Consider the following 13,592-nt stretch of genomic DNA (forward strand, 5'->3'; position numbering starts at 1 on the left):
TTCATTCTTTTTAATGGATGAGTAGTATTCCACTGTGTGTGTGTGTGTGTGTGTGTGTGTGTGTGTGTGTGTTCTTTATCCAGTCATCAGTTGGTGAGCATTTATGTAGGTTCCACATCTTTGCAATTGTTAATTGTACTGCAATAAACACATGGGTGCAGGTGTCCTTTTTCTTTGGGTAGATCCCAAACAGTAGGATTGCTAAATCAAATGGTAGATCAACTTTTAGTTTTTGTCCCAGTTCTTAGGGGGCATTCTTTCAACTTTATCAGTTCAGGTATGATGTTGGCTGTGGGTTTGTCATCTATGGCTTTTATTATTTTGAGGTACATTCCCTCAATGCCTAGTTTGTTAGGGTTTTTTTTACCATGAAGGGATACTGGATTTTATCTAATGCTTTTTATGCATCTATTGAAATGATCATATGGTTTTTGGTTTTAACTCTGTTTATGTGGTGAATCACATTTATTGATTTGTACAGGTCAAACCCTTCCTAGAATCACTAGGATGAAAATCACTCTATTGTGGTAAATTATTTTTTTGATGTGCTATTGGATTCGATTTGCTAGTATTTTGTTGAGGATTTTTGCATTTATGTGCATGAGGGATACTGGAATGTAGTTTTCTTTTTTTGTTGTGTCCTTTCCTGGCTTTGGTGTCAGGGTGATACTGGCTTTGTAGAATGAGTTAGGGAGGATTGCTCCCTTCTCCATGTCATAGGACAGTTTCTGTGGGACAGGTAGCAGTATTCTTTGTAGGTCTCGTAGAATTTGGCTGTGAATTCATCTGGTCCTGGGCTTTTTTTGTTGTTGTTGTTGTTGGGAAGTTTTTTATTGCTGATTTAATCTCGCTACTTGATACTGGTCTATTCAGGATTTCTATTTCTTCCTGATTCTAGCTTGGGAGGTTGTGTGTTTCCAAAGGTTTATCCATTTCCTCTAGTTTTTTAATTCATGTGCATAGAGTATTCATAATAGTCTTGAATGATCTTTTGTATTTCAGTAGTATCAGTTGTAATGTCCCATTTTAATTTCTGATTGAGCTTATGTGAATCCTCTCTCTTCTTGGTTAATCTAGCTAGTAGTGTGTCAATTTTGTTTATCTTTTGAAAGAACCAATTTTTTGTTTCATTAATCGTTGGTATTTTCGTTTCTTTGTTTCAACTTTGTTTATTTCTGCTCTGGTCTTTGTTATTTATTGTCTTCTGCCATATTTGGGTTTGGTTTGTTCTTATTTTTCTAGTTTCCTGAAGTGTGACATTAAGTTATTAATGTATGATCTTTCTGTATTTTTTATGTCATTTAGCACTATGAACATCCCTCTTAGCATTGCTTTTACTGTATCCCAGATATTTTGGTAGCTTGTGTTCCCATTTTCATTTAATTCAACAACATTTTTGATTTCCATCTTGATTTTGTCATTGAACCAAAGATCATTCAGCATCAGGTTGTTTAACTTCCACATATTTGTATAGTTTTGAGAGTTCCTATTAGAATTGATTTCTAGTTTTATTCCACTGTGGTCAGAGAAGATACATGGTATGATTCTGATTTTTCAAAATTTGCTGAGACTTGTTTTGTGGTCCAATATATGGTTGATAATGGAAAATGTTCCATGTGATGATGATCAGACTTAGACAACCTTTAAATCATGGTATGTGCACATATAATGCACATACCATGCAATTTATCTTCTTAAAGTATACAGTTCGGTGGGTTTTCACGTAGTCACAAAGTTGTGCAACCATCACTACTATCTAATTACAGAATGTTTTCATCATCCCCCAAAGAAGCCTTCTATCCATGAGTAATCACTTGTCATTCTCCTATGGCAAGCACTAATTGACTTTCTGTTTCTATAGATTTGTCTATTCTGGACATTTCATATAAATGGACTCATAATATGCGGCTTTTGTGTCTGAATTCTTGCACTTGGCATTATTTTGTCAAAGTTCATTTATGTTGTATCACATACCAATATTTGATTGCTTTTTATGCCTAAATAATATCCTATGGCATGGATATACCATTTTGTTTATTCATTAATCAATTGATGGATATTTGGTTGTTTATACTTTTGTTTATTATAAATAATGCTGCGTTTATAGCAGCTATATGTTTATAATTGCTATATAAGTTTTTGTGTGGATATGTGCTCAATTTTGGGAGGTATATACCTAGAAGTGAAATTGTTGGGTCACATTAAAGCTCCATGTTTAACTTTTTGAGAAACTGCCAAACTATTTCCCAAAGTGGCTGCAGAACTTTATAGTCTCATAAGCAATGGGTGAGGGTTCCCATTTTTTAAGAACTTCATCAATTTGCTATTATTGACTTTTTTTATTCTAGCCATCCTAGTGAACGTGAAGTGGTATCTCAGTGTAGTTCTGATTTGTGTTTCTCTAACGACTAATGATATAGAGCATCTGGAACGTGCTACCACCTAGCTTACTCTCCTAGACATTATGGTGAACAAAAGAAATCAGAGATAAAATAGTATGTATTCTACGACTCTATTTATATGAAGTTCAAGAGCATACACAACTAATCCATCCATGGTGTTAGAAATTAGATAGTGATTACTTTTTGGAAAAGTATTGACTGGAAAAGGACAATTGGAAACTTCTTTGGTATGAGGATATTCTGTGTCTTGAGCTGGGTGTGATTATACAACAATATAGAAAGTGCTAAATTAATCTGAAATTGGCCCAAGAAGGCCTCTGTAAAAGTTCCCAACTGGACCTAACTCAGTGCATAAACAAACTGAAAACCTAACTTAGGCACAAATAGCTGAGTCTCAGCTAATCACAGGCAGCCAACTGTTCAGGTCAAGTTCAAGTAGACATATGCCAGCTACAACCAATCGGGCTGCTCTGTGCATCACTTCTGTCTTCTGTATGTCACTTCCTTTTCTCTGGCCATAAATATAACCTGCACAGGTGGTAGGATGAAGTATTTTGAGCCATTTTTGGTTCCAACTGCTACCCGATTCTAGAATTGCAAATAAAAGCTAATTAAGAGCAAAATTAGATCTGTTATAATTGTGTCTTTTAATAGTAGGAAAAATAAATCTGTGCGCTTACAATTAGTGCACTTTATGTACTTTACTCACATATGATGAACCTCCGTAAAATTTGTTTTAAATAAGATGAGAAGAATGCTGAAAAGAAATTTTCTAGCCTTTTTCAACATGAAACATAGGGCTAAATCTCATCCACCCATAACACAAAAAAGGAAAGAAGAATGTCAAGTTGGAGCACAGTCATAGCTGGGCAGAAAAGAGGGGTGATTAACACATCAGACATCATTGTCACCCCCCATTGCTAACTTGAGCCCGTCAACCCTATTATTTCAACTCAAAAAATAAAATGATAAACCAGGATTGTTTTCTACAGAGGCAACTGAGATTTTGGTTGAAATTAGGGGATGTTTCAGAAAAAAGATCCTAACATGTCTAGAGTTCGTTTCTATTGCTCTCTCACAAACTCACTTCACATCCAAAGAATGAATCAATATTCACATTCAGCCACTCTAAACTAAGTCGTATGTTAATGTAAATTCAATGCTACTTGAATGGCTTTTACACGATCCCCAGGCAGGGACCTTGTCAAAATCTTTGCTCAGTACAATTCCTGGGATGCTGCTGACACTCAGTTGATAGTGTATATTATAATTAATATCATAATAGCAATTTAAAACACAAGGAGAATACATACCCTTGCAGTTTGCAAAAATGCTAGGTTTCTGCCAGCACAGAATTTTAATTCTGAATCAACAATGGCAAGAGAGATCAGAAGGTAACCAGAACAACTGGAGTAAATGAATTTGCAGACTCGGCCTAAACTGCAGAAAAAACAATACTTATTAGGCAAACTCTCCTATAGGAGACAGATAAATTAAGCAAGATAATTTTATGGTCCTAATGCATTTATTTTACATAGTGAAGATTGATTTCTTAACAGCTATTAATGCATAAAACAAAACTTGTTTTTGAAGGTGAAAGAGACTGAAAGTGTGTGTGCGTATAAGTGTTTGTCTATGTGTGTATTGAAAAGGTCAAAAAGTGTTAATGGTAGAGTAAGAGAGGAGGAAACAATAAATAACAAAATACTTTGTGATTGAACGAGATCACTTGTCTAATTATTAAAATGAATTATACCTTAAGCTCCTCATTCCCACTACAGGTGAAACTGCCGGTATAATAAAGATTCCCTAAAGGTACAGATTGTTGATTTTGTTTTTCCTTGGGAGAGTAGCCAATATCTACTCTTCCAGCCCTCAGCACACAGCAGACTTTGCCAGGAAAAGGAAAATCTCTGGCCTGCATTTCACAGAAACACCTTTTGAAAAGCCAAGGCAAGGAAGGTTTACCCCAAATCCAGGTTTCGTCTGGAAGACTCCTTTTACAATGCCCAGTCAGTGATACTCAGAGTGTGCATCTGAACAGCATCACCTGAGAACTAGCTAGAAATGTAAATTCCTCGCGGGAGCCCAGGGGTTTGAAGCCGCAGTGAGCTATCCTAGCTCCATCGCACCCCAGCGAGGCCTACAGAGGAAGACCCTGTTTCTTAAAAAAGAAAAAAAGAGAGAAAAGAAAAGAAATACAAATGCTCTTGGTGTATCCCAGACCTACTGAATCAGAAACTCAGAGGGCAGTGAGCTGGGTAATTGGGGTTTTATGAATAACAAGTCTGCTCAATGACTCTGAGCCCGTGCTCAAATTCGAGTTATTTCTCACCAGTTCCACATCCTCTTTCACCACCACCCTCCAAAACACCAGCTGGCCTGGGTCCCTTACGTGGCTCCCCAAGTTCCTCTTCCTGCTCCACGTTTCTTTCAGATGATCATTCTCAGTGGGGGACTCATATTGACCACTTGCCACTTTACCCAACATTATTCAGGCAGAATATACTGTCCTGCTAGAGATCATTAAAATGACAGAAAAGTGTCGTCTAACCCCACACCTTGCCAGTATCTACTAATTGTGTTAGGACCACCACAAAGACAACACATCTGCAACCCAACCCTAAGCAGCATGTTCCAGAACATTTCACCACGCCAGCACTTCACTCTCAATACAGAATTCTGCTACGTAGAAGGTGAATTTGCATTTAAGACTTCTGTGGAAGAGATTCTGTGGCCCTCTTACTGATTTTTTAGACATTAAAATATGGAAGAAGTAATCAATGTGTGACATGTCTGAGTCAAGACCTTCTAGAAGCAGGTGTATCCTTTGCCTAGCCACCCACCCGCCCACCAGGGAGGCCTGGAGCTGTGGTTTTCCAATTTTACCATGCATCACAATCACCTGGAGGGCTTTGTAAAATGCTAATTGCTGGATCCTACTCCCAGAATTTCTAATTCAGTAGGTCTAGGGTGGGGCCTGAGAATTTGCATTTCTAATAAGGTCCCAGGTGATGCCGATGCTACCAGTTCTGGTTCCACACTTGGAGAAGTTTACCGCCAGTTAATCAAGAACACCAAACTCAAACTTAAATGAGCAAGAAATAAGCTCCAACTGGTTTCGAAACAATGTGCTATTGAGGGTCTATTTTTTACCGCAGCTTATTCTAGTCTTAATAATAAAATTCCCTGGGAAAAGTACATTTTGACATCTTTGAGGTCTTGTATAAAAAATATTTATAATATTCTCTAATATGAAACAATAAACATCAAAAACGGAAGCAAAACACTAAGCAAAGACAAAAATGACATTTTGCACATTATAAAATAAAAATAATTGATTTCCATTTTTTAATACTTTTGTTATAGGTTTTTTCAGGCTTATCTCCCCCAGAGTTTCAATAATACTTATGAACTAATTTTCCTTAATGCCACAGATACTTTGTTTGGTCTAGTTTTTCATCAGTCAGCGTCTCTGTGAGACCACCAGGATAACACTGCGTCTTATTTATCGTTATTTTCCTAACAATCCTCAGCACACAGCGGAGATTCAAAAAGAAATTTTTGTGTGAGATAAACAACAACAACAAAAAGCATGGAAAAATAGACAAATGGATGATTTAAAAAAAAAAAAACTTGGTTTTTGTTGACTGTCAGAGCTTAGGTTCCATGAAATCCCACAGATATACTCAACAAATATTTCTTTTCTTTTTTTTTTTTTTTATTTCAGCTCATCATGGGGGTACATAAGTTTAGGTAACAAATATTTCTTTAATGTAATTCAGGCACTATTCTGTTGATGGGTAAGAAAAAACAGAAAACAAAGAGTTCAAATCTCTACTTTTGAAGAGTTTATATCCCTATGGAAAAAAGAAAGACATAAACAAGCAATTTTTTAAAAAATGCAATACAATCGACTAGAAACTAAACAAGTAATAGTGAGCTGTAGACTCATCCAGAAAATTTAAATAGGATGCTGTTATCTAAGATACTTGACGTAGACAAAAGTCCTGTGCAAACTGTATTTCGCACAGAACATAGAAAACTCTCCATTGCACTGGAAGTTCCTAGTGGGCCCCTGCACCAAGAGCTTTCACGTCGCCGTGTTTGGTTTGACAGAGCACAAATGTCCCCAACACGCTGGCGTGGCTTTGTCAGCCTGAGCACGTGCTGTCACCTCCCTTCGCTCCCGGAGATGAAGAAAGAGAGTTTTAAGTCTCCCTAACGTTGTCAGGGCATTTGTTAATGCTCAGAAACCTGCACAGCAAAAGCTTTGCTCCTGTTTTATCATTCACGGTCCCTCCCTTTTCCCAGTGTCAGTTTATTTTTAAATACTCTGCATTTGGACAGAATCATGGATGGGCCGAGTGCCTCAGCTTCAGGGTCAAACAGGCCTGGGTTACGTCCTTCAGTCATCTACATGGCACTGGGTAAGTCTATGCTCTCTAAAAATATTTCTTTGTTCATTCAGTGAGATAATAGTAGTGACTATTCCATAGGATTTGGGGGGAGATTCCCAAGAGACAGCTGCGTGTAAAACATTAACACCATAAACAGTCGTTGATGTTATGAAACTCCAAGGGAGACAAAGAGTGTGTTTAATAGGAGTCAGAAAACGAGACAGTCAGAGGAAAAGAATGTTATAATTTGAGACTATGCTGGTAAAACCATTCTGAATTTTGGAGTTTTAAGCTGAGGTTACTATAGTGAGCTGTTGAGATGAACTATGGTGGGATAAAGGAGTGTAGAAGTCAGGGGACTGTGAGTCAGAGGGTCAGATGTTGAGCACGATGAGGATGACAAATGGACAGCAGGATTCAGGGTTAACGTTATTAAGAATGTGCAGATGTGCGCCTGTAATCCTAGCACTGTGGGAGGCCGAGGCGGGCGGATCATTTGAGTTCAGGAGTTCGAGACCAGCCTGAGCAAGAGCGAGACCCCGTCTCTACTAAACATAGAAAGAAATTATATGGACAGCTAAAAATATATATAGAAAAATTAGCCAGGCATGGTGGCACATGCCTGTAGTCCCAGCTACTCGGGAGGCTGAGGCAGGAGGATCGCCTGAGCCCAGGAGTTTGAGGTTGCTGTGAGCTAGGATGATGCCACGGCACTCACTCTAGCCCGGGCAACAGAGTGAGACTCTGTCTCAAAAAAAAAAAAAAAAAGAATGTGCAGATGTGAAGTCAAAACATGACTCTGAAAGAATGAATGTTCTTCAGTAAGATTCATTTATTATTATTATATGATTGCACAGCACCCAGCATTCTTTTCTTTGTCTTGCTTAAATTATAATTAATTAATATATCGATTTGTTAATGTCCATTTCCCTGTGAGATACTAAGCACTTTGAACGTTAAAGTATAGCTTGTTGCAAAGTGGTTATCTTTGCTTATAAAATATGGAGATAGATGAACGGATAGATGGAGGGATGGATGGACTGGATGGTAAATGAATAAGAGATAGCACTAAAAACATAGGGCATCAAGACCAAAAGAGGGCAGCCTTCAAAGTAAAGTCAACAGAATGATTATCTGCAAAATTAAATGATATCTAAGAATCCAGGATTTCTTAGTGATGGTTCACTCATTCCCTACCTCCCTGTTTAATCTCTACCTCTTCTTTCCCAGATTAATAAACCACATATTTATAAACTTGTTTGACAATTAAAAACTCAAATAAGTGTCCTTATAGCATCAGCACGGATACTCGTAGAAACTCTCAGCATCATTCAGCAGTGTGACAATACATATAACAATTTAATATGAGAATTACTTTCAGCCAGCAATTCCATTTATAGAAATTTATCCTACAGATATAGTCATTCAAGTATGTATAATCTGCATACAAAGATTTTCTTTGCAACATTTTTTGTAATGCTGAATTGAAGAACAGGAATGACTAAATTCCAAAAATAGAGAATTTGTTAAATGAATAAGATGGTACATTTATGAAATTGAATTTTATGCACCATTTAAAATATCCTAACTTCCAAATATGTCCATGATGCACTATGAAATAAAAATATAGAAAGAATAATCCGTATAGGATGATCCCATTTTTAAAGTGTGTGTGTGTGGGGGGGAAGAGAATGCGAGAGAGATAGAGACAGAAACAGAGAGACGGAGGAAGCAGGGAGTCATGGATAACACTTGGGCGTCCTCCCATTCTTATTCTTTGTCCTCTCTCTGCCTGCTCTTGTCAGTTACATTCAGGGACAGTGGTCACACTGACCCTTACGTTGCATAACACACAAACACTCGCTAAGAGAGGTCATTAATATTACACAGAAAAAAATATGAGCTAGTTCTGCAATGCTAGAGGCAGTAAGAAAAATTTTTTTAACAATTTAAACAATGTAAAAATACCAGTTTGGGTTGTGGGTATTTCCCTCTGAGGACCGAAGCTCCCCGATGTCCCCAGCTGTCCACCACTCAGGAGCCCAGGGGCAGCCCAGGTGATGCTCAGGTATTTGAGCACCAAGGTGTTGGGTGAGAGGGAGGAGTAACAGGGATGAAGGCGGGCTTGCGGAGGAAGAGGAGGAGGACATGTGGAACGCAGTGGTGGGATGTGTGTGTTTACACGGGTGATGTCGCGTGCAAAATATATCAAAAGAGACAAACCAAACCATCAGCAGCGATTGTTTCTGCGGAGTGGGGAGTTTAGCTGCCGGGGAAACGGGAAACTTTAGCTGGCTGCAGATCGTACGGCAACGAAGATAGAAAAGGAACTTTATGAACCTCTGCCTTGCTTGTGTAATTTACAAGGACCATGGTCCATAATTTAAAAATGAACTTTTTTAAAAGAGTTCAAACAAACCTCGGCTCCCCTGAGGGGAGACCCTAATGTCCGTTTTACTGTCCTGAAGATGCCCCACTCTGCCACTAGAGTTGCCCCCAAGTCTGGAGTGAAATCTTACCAGAAAAGCAACTGGTCCATCTTCTCGGAAATGACCATTTAGCTGTGCAAACAAATTAAACAGGTGTGTCATAAATTTTCATGGTCACTTATATGAAGAGAAAAAGGAGCGTGCCATGAGATCACACCCAGCACCTGTCCTGTACCCAACGCTCTGTAAGTAGCTCTGTTCACTGATTAGCTCTTTCCATTTACCATCTAATTTAAATAGCTTGAATTCTTTCAAAATAAGAAATTATGTGATTAGCTGTGGTATTGAAAGATTCCCAGCTGTGTAGTGAACAAATTACACCTTTTACATAAATGCACTCCCAGGGCTTAGACATTAAAGTCATAAAGTTTACTACTTAATAACTTGCTGATCCCAGCTAAAAACTGTATATTCCTATTTCTATACCAAACTGTGAGTGTTTGGAAGGCCAGAAAGAGTCTTTTACTAAAATTTCCTTTAGCATTAAGTGCAATGTCAAAAACAGACACTTGCTTGAATCAGCAAAGTTAAATTCATTGACCAGAAGGGACAGACAACTGCCCTTTCTTGGTCTTTCTGGCCATTGTTGCTTGGTTTGGCCACTGACAAAGTATATTTCAATTCCTCTGTTCATCCGATACCTGCTTTATGTAAGCTTATTTTATTTGGACGTTTACTACAAAGTGGAAAAAGGTAAAAGGTAAAAATTCATCTATTTTTTTATTTGTTTCTTATAAATAATTTTATAGGAAGGTTGGTGAGAGAGTGTGTGTTTAATTAATGAGCCATGCAATTATCACCCATTAGACCATGCTCAAGCCAGACTCAGCTATGTCAGGATCTTTCTGGGCCTCTTCAGTCCCCTTTGGTAATTTTGCCTAAAAATGCCCCTGATCCAACAAATGCCATGATCCAACAAATGAGCAAGTGCTTGACCACAAAATTACGGAAAATGTGTTTCATGGGTAACATTTGCTCCTAGGAATAATAAAAGAACTTATCAGATACAGGTTTTTTAAAAATATTCTTTAAAAAGATTGGAACTTATACATTCCTGCTCATTTCCACATGTATTTGTGTGCCATTTTCCACATAAAACAGTTTCCCCGTACTTCAGACAGAGAGCATGACTCCAAAATAAAAAACTCGTGACTGAGTGTGGGAAGGAAAAGACTAAAATTGGAGAGACCAACAAGCTCTAATATTAGGGGTTTGTTCTGAAAATGCCACTCCTAATGAGAACTAACAAGAAAATTCTCTAAAAATGAATTTACTTGTTTAATATGTTGAAGTTTTGTCCTACCTTAAACAACAGAAGTAGCTTGCCTTTCTGCATTGTTTTTGAAGATGTGCAGTCAGGTTCAGAAAAAAAACAGCATCATCCACTTAATTGTGTACGGAAAAAGAATTAATAGTTGGTCTAAATGGAGAAGAGATTGACCAGGACAGATACAGGGCAAAAGTTACAAAACCTAGAGAAATATTCTCGATCAGTCTGCCTGTACCTTCCAAGCTGCTCCCCATTTTTCAGCCAAATAGTTAACACACAAAATTAGATATCACATACTGCATTTAGAAGGGGTACTGTGTCACCATGGTAACTGGTTTTTCTTAAACATAGCTCTGCATGCACGTACAGTCCAAATTAGCTGCAGAAGAGAGACGCACACACAATATTCCTGGAGCTTATGTAAAATCAGCCTGTTATATTTTTCTGCACTGAGGTATTCAAGTTCATGTTTATAAATGCTCTTTCTTTAAAATGTATCTTTCTAGGTAGTTTGTCTCTGATCACTTCAGTTGCTGTGATCCTGGGAACAATACTGCGGATAAAATCTCAGGTGATAATCAACATGTGAAAAGAACCATTTGTATATGCTTGCTGGCTTTTGTCAGCAAGTTCTCAGTGAGTGGAATATGAATTGTATAACCTACCACTTGAGCTTCTTACCTTTCAAATGCTATTTTATTTGGCTCATCCTTATGCAGTATTTTGGATCACTTTTCTTGAAAGATTATCCCCAAATAGCTCTTCCACCCCCACTGACTCCTCCTTATGATAAAATCGCTAAGAAAACAACTTAATGCAAATTGACAGAACTTTGAAAAAGAAAGGATGTTGCCACAATATGGTATCCAAACCAAAAAATATCTCCAGCATTATTCTAATAATTTTTACTTAAAAATTGCTCTAAAAAAAAAAGAAAAAGAATTTATGGTTTGAGTTCCGTGACATGACACTGTAAAAAACATGAGATTCTTTGTGCTTTTCAAGCCTCTATTTTTTCTTCTGTTTTTTTCTTTTTGTTTTCTGAGAAGAGAATTAAACATGATGCAGTTTGACAGAAATGACATCATTTGCTGTTTTACACTTTTCTCGACCACCCTGGCTTTTTCTTGTACTAAAATGGCATAATGTTCATAGTGTTGGTTAATATTTAGCTGAAAAGAGGAAAAATTCATGATGACATTTCCTTTCCTGCACACCAATGAGAATATCCTTCTGCTTTGGGTTACAGGATGTATTCACAAGGTTGTCCGGTGACTGTAGCTGTGCCCCTTCCATTTACAGGAAAACTGCCACCATTTCACTGAGCCCAAATTATAATGCAGGTGCTTGATGGGAAATTTAGCACGCCATGGCATTCAAGCCTCACAGAACTTGCAAGGTACGTACCGTCTTCACTGCAGAGAAGGAAACCAATGCACACAGTGGTTAAGTTGTCTTTCCTGTCTTACCCAGCTTATACATTGGCAGAGCTGAGATGCAAATGAACATTCCAGAACATATTTTCTTAGAAAATATGGGCTCATCTGCCTTGGATTAAGTTGGATTGTTTTTTTGTTTGTTTGTTTGTTTTGTTTTGGTTTTTCACGAAAATCCTCATCACTCTGTCAGACCATCTTGACTGTGATCCACCAGGAGGACCACCGGGAGGTAGCAGTAGTCTGACCCAAACGCTGAATTTGAAGCCATGATCACTGACTTGCCTTGAGCTGGGGTCTCCATCTCTACCAGGAAGTGAGTATGTAACACTCTCTTCCTTCCCTAGACCACCAAGACTCAATCGTGCTGAAATATTTCTTGAAAACTGTTTAAGGACGTGGGACGTCCTGGCCTCTGCATACAAGGAGAAGCAGGAAGATGGCAGCTCAGCAGAAGCTTCTCAGAGCATGTCATTAACAGCAGGGCCTGTGGAAGTGGAGGTGGTGAAAGAAAGGCCCATGGTCTGAAGTCACTGGGTCCTGTGGTCTCGGAGCAGGATGAGCTATTCTCAGCCATTCGAGACTGCAGGGAGCTTTGCCTGAGTGGGTTGAGAGGGATGCAGAGGTACAGTATGACCCCTGTACAGGGGCAAGAACACGCTGTCACAACACTGATGTGAGCAGCATGTGGCAGGGAGGGAAACCCACAGGCCCTTGAATGTCACAGGTAGAGATGATCTTCAGGAATATCTTGTGCAGTGGTGGCCACACTGTGACTTAGAGAGCTGCTGGTGCACACGTCCCAAAGGCAGCCATGGGGGTGGGGGGGCAGGGGATGCTCCTGGGTAAGGCTTCTGGTTGTGTGCCCCAATAATGGTTTTTGTTTCATGTTTTTTTAGACAGAGTCTCACTCTGTCGCCCCAGCTAGAGTGCCATGATGTCATCACAGCTCAGTGCAACCTCAAACTGCTGACCTCAAACAATCCTCCTGCCTCGGCCTCCCAGAGTGCTAGGATTGCCGTCGTGAGCCACCGCGCCCGGCCTCCAATCCTGATTTTTAACCACAATCTTTCCATTTTTATCAGTTTTCTATTTTGGAGCTTCTGCACAGATTTTTTTGAATAAAAGACACTTATGGTTTTAAAAAGTTTGAAAACTCATTTAGTTTATAAATAAAGAACCTGAGACTTAGAGTTGATTTATCATCATATTTATTTTTTCAGTAATGAGCAAATTGTTGGAGCATATTCCTTTTGATAGTGCAAATATTTATGCCCATGGCATTCTGCAACCCACCTTTAGAGACCTGCTAAAAAGAGTGGAAATCTGAGGACATGACAGTCGGTGGACAAGCTCAAGGTCTAGGCCTCAATTTTACCAAAATGTTTGCTTCATAAATCCTGGTGCACCTGAGTTAGGTGCACAAATATTTAGAATTGTTATGTCTTCTTGTCGAATTGTACCCTTCACCATTATATAGTGACCATCTTTGTTTTTCATTACTTTTGTTGATTTGAAGACTAAGTTATCTGAAATCAGAACTGCTGTGCCAGCTTTCTTTTGACTTCTGTTTCTTGAAATATCATTTTCTATCC

General features: G+C 38.6%; 1 long non-coding RNA gene across 1 annotated transcript; it reads left to right on the forward strand.

Annotated features, from left to right (window-relative positions):
- Nucleotides 1-11,843: 11,843 nt before the first annotated feature.
- LOC123627289 lies at nt 11,844-12,936 on the forward strand. Its single transcript, XR_006731233.1, has 3 exons — nt 11,844-11,960; nt 12,191-12,313; nt 12,897-12,936. It is a non-coding gene; the product is annotated as an uncharacterized LOC123627289 (long non-coding RNA).
- The last annotated feature ends 656 nt before the right edge of the window (nt 12,937-13,592 follow it).

Source organism: Lemur catta, chromosome 24, assembly GCF_020740605.2.
Source record: "Lemur catta isolate mLemCat1 chromosome 24, mLemCat1.pri, whole genome shotgun sequence".
NCBI lineage: Eukaryota > Metazoa > Chordata > Mammalia > Primates > Lemuridae > Lemur > Lemur catta.